Here is a 14,504-nt window from a genome sequence, read left to right as displayed (position 1 = left end):
CATTTATGTTCAAATAACTTTCATCTTTTGAGTATTCCTTGATTAGTTCATCAAATGTAGGTACATCTCTTGTTGAATAAAATGTCTGAATAAAATGTACCCAACCAAGCTCTGTCTCTCGCTCTCTCTCTCTCTCTCTCTCTCTCTCTCTCTCTCTTCTACTATTTTCTACTCTGCCTTCTTCTTTATCCTTCACCTCATGTGTCCTCTCCCCCTTGTTGATCCTCCAGAATTCTGACCCCCTCCTCACTCCCTTTCTCCAATCTATCCATCTTCTGCACTCTCTTCGTCCACTCCTCCCACCTCTCTACCAATGTTGTTCCATGATGACACCAGTCTGCAGTGGAATTGATGTGGTGGTTTGTGTGTGTCTCTTTGCCCTCTGGTACTGTCATGCATCCTGACCATGTGGTGATGCCCCTGGCAAAGGGTGGTGTGGGTGGTCAAAGGGAAAGGTGTATGGGGATCGGTGGTGGTTTGAAAAAGAGGGTGGAGGGGGGTGTTGCGGGTTACTAATGAAGTGTTGACAGTGGTGAGAGATTAGAACCCAGGGCTGACATTGACAAATGTGATACTAAGTGGGTTAAAGTGTCTATAAATAAACATAGGTTCCCAAATGTATGTCCGCTATGCCAACGTTGAGGCCTGGCTGCTACACCTCCAGTCCACACACTGCTAGGCAGAGGGCGAACTGAGAGAAGGGAGGTGAGGGTTGGTGGGAGGAGGAGGAGGAGGAGGAGGGTCTTGCACTTGTGTGTCCTATCCAACCCTGGATCTGAATTTCCCATACTTTTCTATGGGCTCTTTCCACAATGCTGAGAGCCAACCACTGACTGTCTTAGATGGCCCACTGACCGAATGAAGATATGAATACAAACATGCAAGCATGTCATACCATATCAACGTATCAAAGATTTACAACTAAAACATTAAAAGAAAGGACAAACTAATGTGTGAGACTGTCGTTATGGAAAAAACAACATTTTTGGTGATCACTTGAAATGGTCCAAAAACACATTTTGATATGACCACATGATCTTATTTAAAGTAAATTTGATAACATGTGACATGTAAAGCAACACGTGATAACATGAAACTACATGTGAAAACATGTGATCACATGTGAAGGGTTCCAAAAATACATTTTCACATGTGAAGTCATGTGTTTTTTCTGTAAGCCCACATGTGACTGGGCTTTGACCTTATGACCTTATGTGTTACCAGTATGCCAGCAAGGTGCCACACCAGTCACAATGCATCATCAACCATGGCACGCTCCATGTGGAATTGGAGCAAGTATTTTCATATTTCCTTTTTGTTACTGTTTTCGTAGAGTAAATTAGTTGTGCTTAGTATGATTTCAGTGCTTTGAGGATGTTGGCAGTTCGTTTCCTGTATAGATCCCTCTGTGCCCTCTGGTAGTGCACTAAATTTAACGGTAGTTTGAGGCTGGCCTACTTTGAAAACAAAGAGAAACCAATCCCTGTGGTTTTTGGGTATATTGATTTGTCAGAGTGGGCTAAAGTGGGTGGTGTGTGTGTTGATGGAGTGTGTGTGCCGGTGTGTGAAGAAGGGGTAGGTTTGGCTAAGAGTGTGCATATGTATGCGTTCTTGGGGGGGGAGTGGTTTAGCACAGAGTGGAGTGAGTGTTTACCATATGCTGCAGAGCAGGTCCTTGGGTTTGGAGAAGCTCACTCTGGGTGACAGAGGGAATTCTCTGAAGCAAAGCAAAGCACCATGTGCACTGCCAAGAACATTCACCGGGTGTTCTCCTTCCTTGTTTTTACTTCATGTTTAATTTTAAGGTAGCACCTTCTAGCATTCTTTCTGATTTGCGTAAGATATACTGAACAAAAATAGAAACGCAACATGAACTAATTTCATATAAGGAAATCAGTCATTTGAAATACATTCATTAGGCCTTAATCTACGGATTTCACATGACTGGGACGGGGCGCAGCCATGGGTACGCTTGGGAGAGCATAGGCCCACCCACTTAGGAGCCAGGCGCACCCACTGGGAAGTCAGGCCCAGCCAATCAGATGAGTTTTTCCCCACAAAAAGGCTTCATTACAGACAGAAATCGCTCCACAGTTTCATCAGCTGTCCGGGTGGCTGTTCTCAGGCAATGTCGCAGGAGAAGAAGACGGATGTGGAGGTCCTGGGCTGGTATGGTTACACGTAGTCTGTAGTTGTGAGGCCGGTTGGACATACTGCCATTTTCTCTAAAACGACATTGGAGGCGGCTTATGGTAGACAAATGAACATTCAGTTCTCTGGCAACGGCTCTGGTGGAAATACCTGCAGTCAGCATGCCAATTCTACGCTCCCTTAAAACTTGAGACATATCTAGCATTGTCTTGTATGACAAAACGGAACATTTAAGAGTGCCCTTTTATTGTCCCCAGCACAAGGTGCACCTGTGTAATGATCATGCCATCAGCTTCTTGATATGTCACACCTGTCAGGTGTATGGATTATCTTGGCAAATGAGAATTGCTCACTAACAGGGATGTAAACAAATTTGTACACAAAATTTGAGAGAAATAAAAAAATGTGTGCGTATGGAAAATGTCTGGGATCTTTTATTTCAGCTCATGAAACATGGAACTAACACTTTACATGTTACGTTTATATTTTTGTTCAGTATATATGCAGTATTTTATAAACTGTTGATGTGGAATATTGAAAGATGTGGAACATCATGCTTCACTGAATGTGTCAAAATAAATTTTGCCGCAGCAGTCTGCGGCACACAATTGGCCCAGCATCGTCCGGGTTAGGGGAGGGTTTGGCCGGTTGGCATGTCCTTGTCCCACCGCGCTCTAGCGACTCCTGTGGCAGGCAGGGCGCATGACACGCTGACATGGTCGCCAAGTGTACGGTGTTTCCTCCAAAACATTGGTGCGGCTGGCTTCCGGGGTAAGCGGGCAGTGCGGCTCGGCTGGGTCGTGTTTCGGAGGATGCACAGCTATCGACCTTGGCCTCTCCCAAGTCCTAATGGGAGTTGCAGCGATGGGACAAGACTGTAACTACCAATTGGATACCACGAAAAATGGTTACATTTTTTGGGGGGGGTTTGTTAACATTTTCACTGTAACATCTCACAACAAAACATTAACCCAACTCTGACTGTTTTACTCTAGGATGAGATTTGATCAGATGTTCTGGGATTTACAGATGTTAGTTATACAGGTCCAGCATTGGGGGATAGTGCGCTTTAAAGGAGTGTTTTGCTTTTTTCAACTAAATCTCTTTTTTTATGCAAATGGGTGTTATAGAAGGGTCCAGGCACTTTTTTGTAATTTCACTTGTGTTAGAGAAAATTTCCCCAACCAACAATTTATTTCCTCACCCTCGTTGTAGAGTACGGGGGCTCCGAAAACATGAACATAGGCTCTAGAAAAGCCCAAATAAGCGCAAATTCTCAGTATAGTGATGCAGGTCTTTGTTGTACACATGAAATTGTGTCATTCAGAACTTTATCTGCAACGTTGTATTCCATTTGGTTGCGACTGGAGCGATTCTAGTCCATTCTAGCAGCGGGTTACACATCGAAATAAACAGCTCGATAGGGAAACTGTCTCGAGTCGCACAACATGAAATATCGCATTGCATATAAAGTTCTGAATGGCACAATTTCATGTGTTTTTGGGGCATTTGTTAATGTTTTTTTTTGGAGCCCACATACTGTACAAGAAGGATAAGGAAGTTAATCGCTGGTTGTGGTGAGATTCTCAAAAACAAGTAAAATCTCAAAAAAAGGGTCTGGACCCTTCTATAACATGTAATTTACCTCAACAATCGAGATTTGGTTGTAAAAAAGAAAACTCCCATGCTGCGCATTCCTCAAATCGCCTTTCATCTTTATTCCAAATGGAGAAGAACCCCTATTACCCTTTGAGAGATGGAGAGAGTAGTACATGTAGGAGAACACAAGCAGTAATTTGGTATTTGTAGGTCTTGTAGTAAAATATCGGGGTGATTAAAAGCATATTACCTCCAAGGTCTGTGTTTCATTTGTCTTGCCGTTATTAATTATGTTTTTGACTCTCTTATCTACACATATCACGATGTCCTGCACTTGGGAAGCTCTCCGAAAGTGAGGCTGGTTTCGAATTGAGTAGTACTGAGGAATTGAGATGAAATCTGTTTATTAATTCCATCAGTTATTAGAACGTTATTCAATACTGCTAAGCACATTTTAGCAGACCGACATTATATACGTTTCACAAAACCCCCTGCGCGACTTTGTGGACCGATAAACCTTTGAAACCTCAAATACTTGGCATGAATCACCTTGTTCTAGGACAGGTTTGGTGTAGCGAGGCCCTTGTTGCGATTATATGTAGCCATCCATAATTGTTGGCCTAATACTGTAATAAAAGGGGCATGAATGCTTTGAAGCCCTAAGTGCACTTGTCAGTGTCTTTGAAGGCAATAGTAATTGTCATGTTCACTATCTCACAAATCAAATCCTCTACACATGTTCCTTCTCCACAGAGTCTACCCGGCTTCCCTCTTATATTACTGATGCCTTGATCCGACTATACAGGGGAACAAAGTTGCCAAGTCCTCCTCCCTCAGTGTCTGTGTGCCGATGCTGCGTCAATCACACACATCTGAAGTTGGTCAAGTCCTCGTGTCCCCAACATCCCTGTCTCGTCATGTTGTTTCCTGGAAGTCGTCAGCAAACAATTCCCCTTACACCCTCTCCTTCTCCCCCAAAACCGAAAAAAGCCAGACTACCTTCAGAGGAAGGTGTGTGATAGATGAGCTGATAGTACCCTCCTCTTTTTCGTTATTGAGCCCAAAAATGTTCTCTCTCTCTCTCTCTGTGTGTTTGTGTGTGTGTGTGTGTGTGTGTGTGTGTGTGTGTGAGAGAGAGAGAGAGAGAGAGAGAGAGAGAGAGAGAGAGAGAGAGAGAGAGAGAGAGAGAGACAGAGAGCAACAACTTATAACACAGCTCAATAACTTTGTCCTTCGAAAACTTTGACTTGGCATAACTGCCATTTCTTCCATATACTGTTAGCCGTTTTTATTTCATCAGTAACTTACCATTTTAATCAACACTATGATACTGTATACACTGAATACAGTAGATTACCGTAGAATGCACAGTAAAATACTGTTAATTTGTTTTACAGCAAACTAAGATCTTTCTGTAATTTCCATAGTGCATTTTGGGGAAAAGTTATCAGTGGGAAAGAGTCTCTTGCTCATTAATGTTGAGATGTGTCTGTTACTTGAACTCTGTTGTCATGACGTTGGCCTGGGGGTAGGTTTATGACCGTCATAAATACCTCTTTCCCCCTTTTTCCTCTCTCTACCCTACTGATGTTACATTTGCAAAATCCTTGGTTAACATAGAGATTCTGGGAACATCAGATGGCGGGGGAAATGAACTATATTCTGGTAATCCGACCAATGGAACATATGCGGTGGTACATAATGAATATGATGTCAGTTCGGTTGTCATCTGAGACATTCTCATCAATGATAAGATGACATAAACTCTACAGTGGAAAGTCTACACATCAGAGTTATCGGATTCACATGGAATTGTTGTTCAATTTAAATGTTTGAATATGAAATTATGAAATGTGATTTTAGCTTCTAAAATGTGAGATTTGGGTTTTCATAAGATAGGGCTCTGCTCAATCAGTGGCCCGCCCCTGTGAAGGGACATGGGCTATAACACTTTTCAAACACACCCTCCTCTCCCTTCCTATATAAGCCCTTGACGACAAGGTAACCTCCTGTTCCCGAGGACGTGAGGACCACAGTCTGATGTTAGAATGGTTCAGATAATAACTACAGAACAAAGCCAACATCAGCGTGAGCTTTGGTTGCGAATGGTATGAACTTTGAACTCTTATTCACTACAAAAGTGATACCTCCTAGCCGCTGAGTAAGCAACAGCCGCTGCAAACGAGGGTTAGGAAGGAACAGACAGAGTATCCCGTCTACCACACAACGACGTTACAACGTATTCAATTTACCAGCAGAGACATTCTTCAAAGGACACAGGACTCGGTTGGGCAACACGTCCTTACATCTACCACCAACCTACCGAAGCACAGCTCAGAGTAAATATTTTTTGCATTTTCCTTTTCCAAACGGGCGGTAATTTAGAATGCACAAGATACTGTATTTACGATAGCACAGCTTCGCCCTTTTTTCCTCAGGCAACCCGCTCTTTCACTTTCACCCAGCCCCTTTTCTTTTGTGTAACAAGCTGTCATATCTGTTCCGCCGGCTAAGGACGTTTTCCTTTATGACGTCATTTGTAATCAAGTTATGATTTAATTATGTGTATGTGTAATTCTGTGTGATTAGTTAGGTATTTAGTAAATAAATAATTAAACCCAATTTTGCGTTGCTGATTCAACTTGTTAGCCAGGGTTCGTGCAGATAACTAAGAATTTACAACTTTCAGATGAGACTGAATTAAGATGACGATTAATATTGACTGCTATTGATGTTGTCAATATTACCGAAGGTGGCTCCCCTTCTTGTTCGGGTGGCGCTCGGCGGTCGTCGTCGCCGGTCTACTAGCTGCCACTGATCCTTTGTTCCGTGTTCGTTTGGTTTCACCTGTTCATTGTTTGGTTGTTAGGGTGGTATTATTTAAGTTTGTTTAGCCCACTTCTGTTTGTGTGTGCTTGTTCTTCTGTATTTGTGAGAGGCGTTCGTGTTTTGTTTACCTAAGGGTACTTATTGTAGTAATAGTGTGGTTCTTTTTGATTTTGGACATTAAAGTGTGTTTTTCCCGCATCCTTTGCTCTCTGCGCCTGACTCCACACCCATTCACTCATTGAGCGTTACAGATGTAAAATATTACTAGGTCTTTAAGAGTTTTTTCGGGAAGATAACAGCTCTATAAATATTATTTTGTGGTGCCCGACTCTCTAGTTAATTACATTTACATGATTAGCTCAATCAGGTAATATTAATTACGGAGAAATTATTTTATAGAATAGCATGGCATATCACTGAATCCGGCATAGCCAAAGACACGACACTGTGAATCATTTAACTGCGCTGGAATCTGAGGTGCAGTTAACTCTAATGATCTTATCATCTGCAGCAGAGGTAACCTTTCCTGTGGCGGTCCTCATGAGAGCCAGTTTCATCATAGCTCTTGATGGTTTTTGTGACTGCACTTGAAGAAACTTTCAAAGTTCTTGAAAATTTCCGAATTGACTGACCTTCATGTCTTAAACTAATGACGGACTGTCGTTTCTCTTTGCTTAATTGACATGTTCTTGCCATAATATTGACTTGGTCTTTTACCAAATAGGGCTATCTTCTGTTTACCAACCCTACCTTGTCACATCACTGATTGGCTCAAATACATTAAGAATGAAAGAAATTCCACAAATGAACTTTTAACAAGGCACACCTGTTAAATGAAATGCATTCCAGGTGACTACATCATGAAGCTAGTTGAGAGAATACCAAGAGTGTGCAAAGCTGTTATCAAGGCAAAGGGTGGCTACTTTGAAGAATCTCAAATATATTTTGATTTGTTTAACCATTTTTTGGTTACTACATGATTCCATGTGTACTATTTCATAGTTTTGATGTCTTACCTATTATTCTACAGTGTAGAAAATAGTAAAAATAAAGAAAAACCCTTGAATGAGTAGGTGTGTCCAAACTTTTAACTGGTAGTGTATATCATAAAATAAGTTGTTGTAATTACAATTATTTTGAAAACCAATGCATACCAAACTACAACAACATTTTCCGTAACGGTTACAGAAAACGTTTAGTTTCTCTGATTTATCAACCTTGAATGCACTGACTGTACATTTCTAAGGACAACCTCAATACTGTTTACCCCTTAACAAGCTCTGCCACTCAAACATCCCCTCAATTTCTATGGGGGCTGTGACTAAGGGTTTCCCAAAGTCGGTCCTGGTCCCAGAAGAATACCACCTTGTCTAGCCTATTTTGTTTTGTCGGCATTTGGAGTTTACCAAATTTCATAGCACCTGGTTTATGACTGTGATGTCTCACCTAGCTATCTTCAGATGAATGCACTTACTGGAGGTCGCTCTGGATAAGTGCATCTGCTAAATAACAAACATTCACATTATTTGGCGTGGGCGTCTATGTGTGCGCCCATGTGTGTGGACCTTCGTTTCAGTGTGTGTGTGTGTGTGTGTGTGTGTGTGTGTGTGTGTGTGTGTGTGTGGGTGTGTGTCTGCGAGTCATATAAAGGTTAATTTTTCAAAACATGATGGGGCTCCTTAGGCTACCCTTTCCCCATTTGAATAGCAAAGTTAGTGCCGCCAGAGTTCTGCCCCCTTGAAGTTAGTTCAAACCCCATGTTAAATGACTTCCTAGTTCCTGGGCAATCTCTTTGATTTGTGTTGAAAACCAGGTGACTCACCCCCGGGCAGGCCTTTAATAAAGTAATATCCTGTATTCTATTCTCATCCTGTGGGCCCTCGTCTTAGTCTGCAAGCTTTATTAGTAACACGCTGATCATATTGGTCCAACTAATAATTTTTGTTCAAGACCAAATGCTATCATCCTAAATAATCCACCTTTCTTTTACTACTGGTATACTTCAAGGGGCCGATTCAGATTTAGGAATGTATGTCTTTTGTTACACACAACCTTCCTACACACTTCTCAGTATTTGGTATTCAGATTTACCTTATTCAGTCATGTAACAAGCTCTGCAGGTGTGGCGACCTTGCGCGCGCTGAATACATTTGCAATGCCTTGCAAAATAATTAATCCCTGTCACGTCCTGACCTTAGTTCCTTTTGTATGTCTCTATTTTAGGTTGGTCAGGGCGTGAGTTGGGGTGGGCATTCTATGTTTTGTTCTTGTGTTTATATTTCTATGTGTTTGGCCTGGTATGGTTCCCAATCAGAGGCAGCTGTCAATCGTTGTCTCTGATTGAGAACCATACTTAGGTAGCCTGGTTTCCCACTTTTGTTTGTGGGTGGTTATTTTCCGTTTCAGTGTTTTCACCATAAGGGACTGTTTCGGTTTTCCTTTATTCTCTTGTTCGTTTGTTTTCTGTGTTCAGTGTAATAAATATGATGAACACTTACCACGCTGCATATTGGTCCGATATTTCCTACTCATCCTCAGAAGAGGAAGACGGCAACCGTTACAATCCCCCTTGGCTTTTTTCCAATTCTGTTACATTACAACCTGTAATTTAAATAGATTTTTATTTGGATTTCATGTAATGGACATACACAAAATAGTTCAAATTGGTGAAGTGAAATGAAAAAAATAACTTGTTTCAAAAAATTCAAAAAAATTCAAAACTTAAGATTGCTGAGTGTATAAGTATTCACCCACTTTGCTATGAAGCCCCCAAATGAGATCTGGTGCAACCAATTACCTTCAGAAGTAACATAATTAGTTAAATAAAGTACATCAGTGTGCATTCTAAGTGTCACATGATCTCAGTATATATACACCTGTTCTGAAAGGCCCCAGAGTCTGCAACACCACTAAGCAGGGGCACCACCAAGCAAGCAGCACCATGAAGACCAAGGAGCTCTCCAAACAGGTCAGGGACAAATTTGTGGAGAAGTACAGATCAGGGATGGGTTATAAAAAAATATCAGGAACTTTGAACATCCCACGGAGCACCATTAAATCCATTATTAAAAAATGAAAAGAATACGGCACCACAACAAACCTGCCAAGACAGGGCAGCCCACCAAAACTCACGGACCAGTCAAGGAGGGCATTAATCAGAGAGGCAACAAAGAGACAAAGATAACCCTGAAAGAGCTGCAATGCCCCACAGCGGAGATTGGAGTATCTGTCCATAGTACCAATTCAAGCCGTACACTCCAGAGAGCTTGGCTTTACGGAAGAGTGGCCATAAAAAGCCATTACTTAAAGAAAAAAATAAGCAAAACTCATTTGGTGTTCACCAAAAGGCATGTGGAAGACTCCTCAGACATATGGAAGAAGGTACTCTGGTCAGAGGAGACTAAAATTGAGCTTTTTGGCCATCAAGGAAAACGCTATGTTTGGTGCAAACCCAACACCTCTCATCACCCGAGAACACCACGATTTCCATCAGCAGGGACTGGGAAACTGGTCAGAATTGAAGGAATGATGGATGACAGTAAATATAGGGAAATTCTTGAGGGAAACCTGTTTCAGTCTTCCAGAGATTTGAGACTGGGATGGAGGTTCACCTTCCAGCAGGACAATGACCTTAAGCATACTGCTAAAGCAACACTCGAGTGGTTTAAGGGGAAACATTTAAATGTCTTGGAATGGCCTAGTCAAAGCCCATACCTCAATCCAACTGAGAATCTGTGGTATGACTTAAATATTGATGGGACACCAGCAGAACCCATCCAACTTGAAGGAGCTGGAGCAGTTTTGCCTTGAATAATGGGCAAAAATTCCAGTGGCTAGATGTGCCAAGCTTATAGAGACATACCCCAAGAGACTTGCAGCTGTAATTGCTGCAAAAGTTGGCTTTACAAAGTATTGACTTTGGGGGGGGGGGTTGAAAAGTTATGCACACTCAAGTTTTCATTTTTTTGTTCTTATTTCATGTTTGTTTCACAATAAAAAAAGATTTAGCATCTTCAAAGTGGTAGGCATGTTGTGTAAATCAAATGATACAAACCCCCAAAAAGCCATTTTAATTCTAGGTTGTAAGGCAACAAAATAGGGAAAATCCCAAGGGGGATTTTTGAATACTTTCGCAAGCCACTGTAATTAAATCACTGGCCAACAGATTTTCTCGTGAATAGGGTTTCAGAGTTTTCATAGAATAGGGTTTTCAGTACATGTTTCTTAATAACCCCGTCAGTCTGGAGATTCCAGCAAAAATTGGCTTTTCATTTATAGAGTGCATTTGCAAAGTACTCAGACTCTTTTACTTTTTCCACATTTTGTTACTTTACAGCCTTGTTCTAAAATGGATTAAATCGTTTTTCCCCCTCATCAATCTACACTCAATACGCCATAATGTTAAAGGAAAGACTGCTTTTTAGAAAATGTAGCAAAGTTATGAAAAAATATTGGAAATATTACATTTACATAAGTTTTCAGACCCTTTTCTCAGTAGTTTGTTGAAGCACCTTTGGCAGTGATTAGAGCCTTGATTATTCTTGGGTATGACGCTACAAGTTTGGCACACCTGTATTTGGGGGAGTTTCTCTCATTTTTCTCTGCAGATCCTCTCAAACTCTGTCAGGTTGGAGGAGGAGCGTCACTACACAGCTATTTTCAGGTCTCTCCAGAGACTTTTGATCGTGTTCAAGTCCGGGCTCTGGCTGGGCCACTCAAGGAAATTCAGACTTGTCCCGAAGCCACTCCTGTGTTGTCTTCGCTGTATGCTTAGGGTCGATGTCCTGTTGGAAGGTGAACCTTCACCCTAGTCTGAGGTCCTGAGCAGGTTTTCATTCAACGATCTCTCTGTACTTTGCTCTGTTCATCTTTCCCTCGATCCTGACTAGTCTCCCAGTCCCTGCTGCTGAAAAACATCTCTTTAGCATGATGCTTTTATCACCATGCTTCACCGTAAGGATGGCGTCAGGATTCCTCTGGGTGTGACGTTTGGCAGTCAGGCCAAAGCTTCCAATCTGAATTTCATCAGACCAGAGAATTTTGTTTCTCCTTTAGGTGCCTTTTGGCAAACTCCAAGCAGGTTGTAATTTGCCTTTTAGTGGCTTCCATCTGGCCCCTCTGCCATAAATGCCTGATTGGTGGACTGCTGCAGAGATGTTTCTCCTTCAGGAGCTCTATCAGAGTGACAATCTGGTTCTTGGTCACCTCCCTGACCAATGCCCTTCTTCCATGATTGCCCATGTTGGGCCGGCCGGCCAGCTCTAGAAAGAGTCTTGGTAGTTCCAAACTTCTTTCATTTAAGAATGATGGAGGGCACTGTGTTCTTGGGGACATTCAATGTTGCAAACCCAAATTCCTCAGATCTGTGCCTCGACACAATCCTGTCTCGGAGCTCTACGGACAATTCCTTCGACCTCTTGGCTTGGTTTTTGCTCTGACTTGCAATGGGACCTTATATAGACAGGTGCGTGCCCTTCCAAATCATGTCCAATCAATTGAATTTACCACAGATGGATTCCAATCAAGTTGTAGAAACATCTTAAGGATGATCAATGGAAACAGGATGCACCTGAGCTCAATTTCAAGTCTCATAGCAAATGTTCTGAATACTTATGTAAATAAGGTATTACATTTTTTACTTTATACAGTTGTAAAAATATCTAAAACCCTGTTTTCGCTCACCTTTTCATAGATAGCTTTTAATAGGTTGTAGGTCAAACCATTCAGACTCCACATTAATTTTTGTATAAAAGACCCTCCCTATATTGAATATATTGAGAGAACGGGTTCAGAATATTAGCGATCAGTGAATGAAAACCATTTAAATATATGCATTTTCATCTCTGTTTCACCACCAATTGGTAGATTGTAAAATACTCTGATTTTACAGATTATTTAGGTTTAGGAAAGCAGTCATGAATCATAAAAAACAAGTTTGGAGAGCCTTTACGCATGAAAGAAAGGAAACAGTGTTGTGATTATTTCAGAAAAATGCCACATTCAGTTTTTTACATTTAATTTGCCAAGTCATTTAAGACCAAATTCTTATTTATAATGACGGCCTACACCGGCCAATTCTGCTCCCCCTATGGGACTCCCAAACTCAGCCGGTTGGGATACAGCCTGGATTCGAACCACGGTGTCTGTAGTGAACCCTCTAGCACTGAGATGCAGTGCCTTAGACCCCTGCACCACTCGGGAGCCCAAAGCCTGAGCTGTTGTTCAACCCATGGTAATGTTGGAAAATGTGTGTACATAGAATTACAATAGGGCGTATAGTGTACAATAGTGGACTATACACTCGTCTATTGCCTGCACTAACCATGGAATTGTGTGATGACACAGCCAAGTAATGAACCATGTGTCGGGTTCAAACTGTTATGGCTTGGTCTGTGCTCTGCTCCATAACAATTTAATTAGCCTACTTGTTACCAATGATCCTCATCAATAATAAAATGTATTTCCTCAAGTGGTATTGATGTGAGATCTAAAAGTGTGACGGACAACAAACTGAGGAGTGCTGCTAATGGAAAAAGAATGGTTTCCGCCTTATAAGCTTGTTCTCTTCTCCTCCCCAAACAGCAACATCTCTACTCAGTTACGTTGGGAACAGGATTTGTCTCACCGCACTACCGTGGAATGCATTATGGAAAAACACAACAGCAATGTCCAATTGTGTAAGGTATAAAATTAATCAAATGAAGATCTTACATAGGGCTTATATTATATATTATATTACATAGGGCTTATATTATATATTATATTACATAGGGCTTATATTACCGCACAGGTTGAAAAAAAGGGATCAAAGTCTTTCAGATTTGTCTTGGCGTGGGTGTGGTGAGGTTATTACACTAATGAGTATGTTCTGGAAATGTCCAGCCGTCAAAAGATTTTGGACTGAGGTCCAATATGATATGTTGTCTGGAATTTTGAATCTATATATCCCAATATGTCCTGTAGTGTGCTTGCTAGGAAGTAGGGTGGACAATATCCAACCTAGAACCATGCAACACATAATTGCACTGGCCTTCCCATCAGTCAAACGAACAATACATATGAATCGGAAAGAGTGTAAACCGCAGTGCTTCAGCATGGACATTTGACTACTGCCAGGTCACACAGGATGCCTGGCTTGCTGTGGTAGGGCTCGCTGGGTATCCTGTGTTTCCTGGTTGGACCCAGGCTACCTACCCTCGACCTCCCCCATCTATTGTTTATTGTCATGTTTGGATGTTTGTTGTCACTATGTTGTTGTTTTTGTTCTTTGTAAATGGAAAATAAAGAATACATAAAAAATCAAATAAAACGAATGATCCTCAGCAACAACCACACAGCCGTGACAGTAAGGTAAACTAAGCAATGTAATTAAATGGAATGATAATGTAAGCTATGCCAACTGAAGGGAACAGTAAAATGGCAGTTGAATAGGTGTGGTTATTAGGGCTACTGACGGTCGATACTCATAGTGGCTAATATTTAACATGATAGAAATATAAAACTGAGAAAGTAAGGGTATGTTATAATTAAGACATTCAAGAGTGCCCTTGCAAGTTAAAAGGGTGGCAGGTACCCTAGTGATTAAGAGCATTGGGCTAGTAATTGAAAGGTTGCTGGTTTGAATATTTGAACTGGCAAGGTGGAAAAATCTGCTGTTCTTTCCTTGAGCGAGGCAATTAACACCACAACAACTGCTTCCCATGCACTGATTAAGGCAACCCCTGCAGCTCTCTGATTCAGAGGGTTTGGGTTAAATGCGGAAGACACATTTCAGTTGAATGCATTCAGTTGTACAACTAACTAGGTATCCCCTTTCCCTAAAAGGCTATACAATTTAAATTATGGAGAATGGTGTTATATCAACAACAAAACAAAAAAATTGCAAATGCTTTTTCCACTTGGAGCCGGATCGGTTCACTAGACTA

This window comes from Oncorhynchus tshawytscha, linkage group LG26 (assembly GCF_018296145.1).
Source record: "Oncorhynchus tshawytscha isolate Ot180627B linkage group LG26, Otsh_v2.0, whole genome shotgun sequence".
Taxonomy (NCBI): domain Eukaryota; kingdom Metazoa; phylum Chordata; class Actinopteri; order Salmoniformes; family Salmonidae; genus Oncorhynchus; species Oncorhynchus tshawytscha.
The sequence above is the reverse complement of the archived record's forward strand: the minus strand, read 5'-3'. Positions refer to the sequence as shown.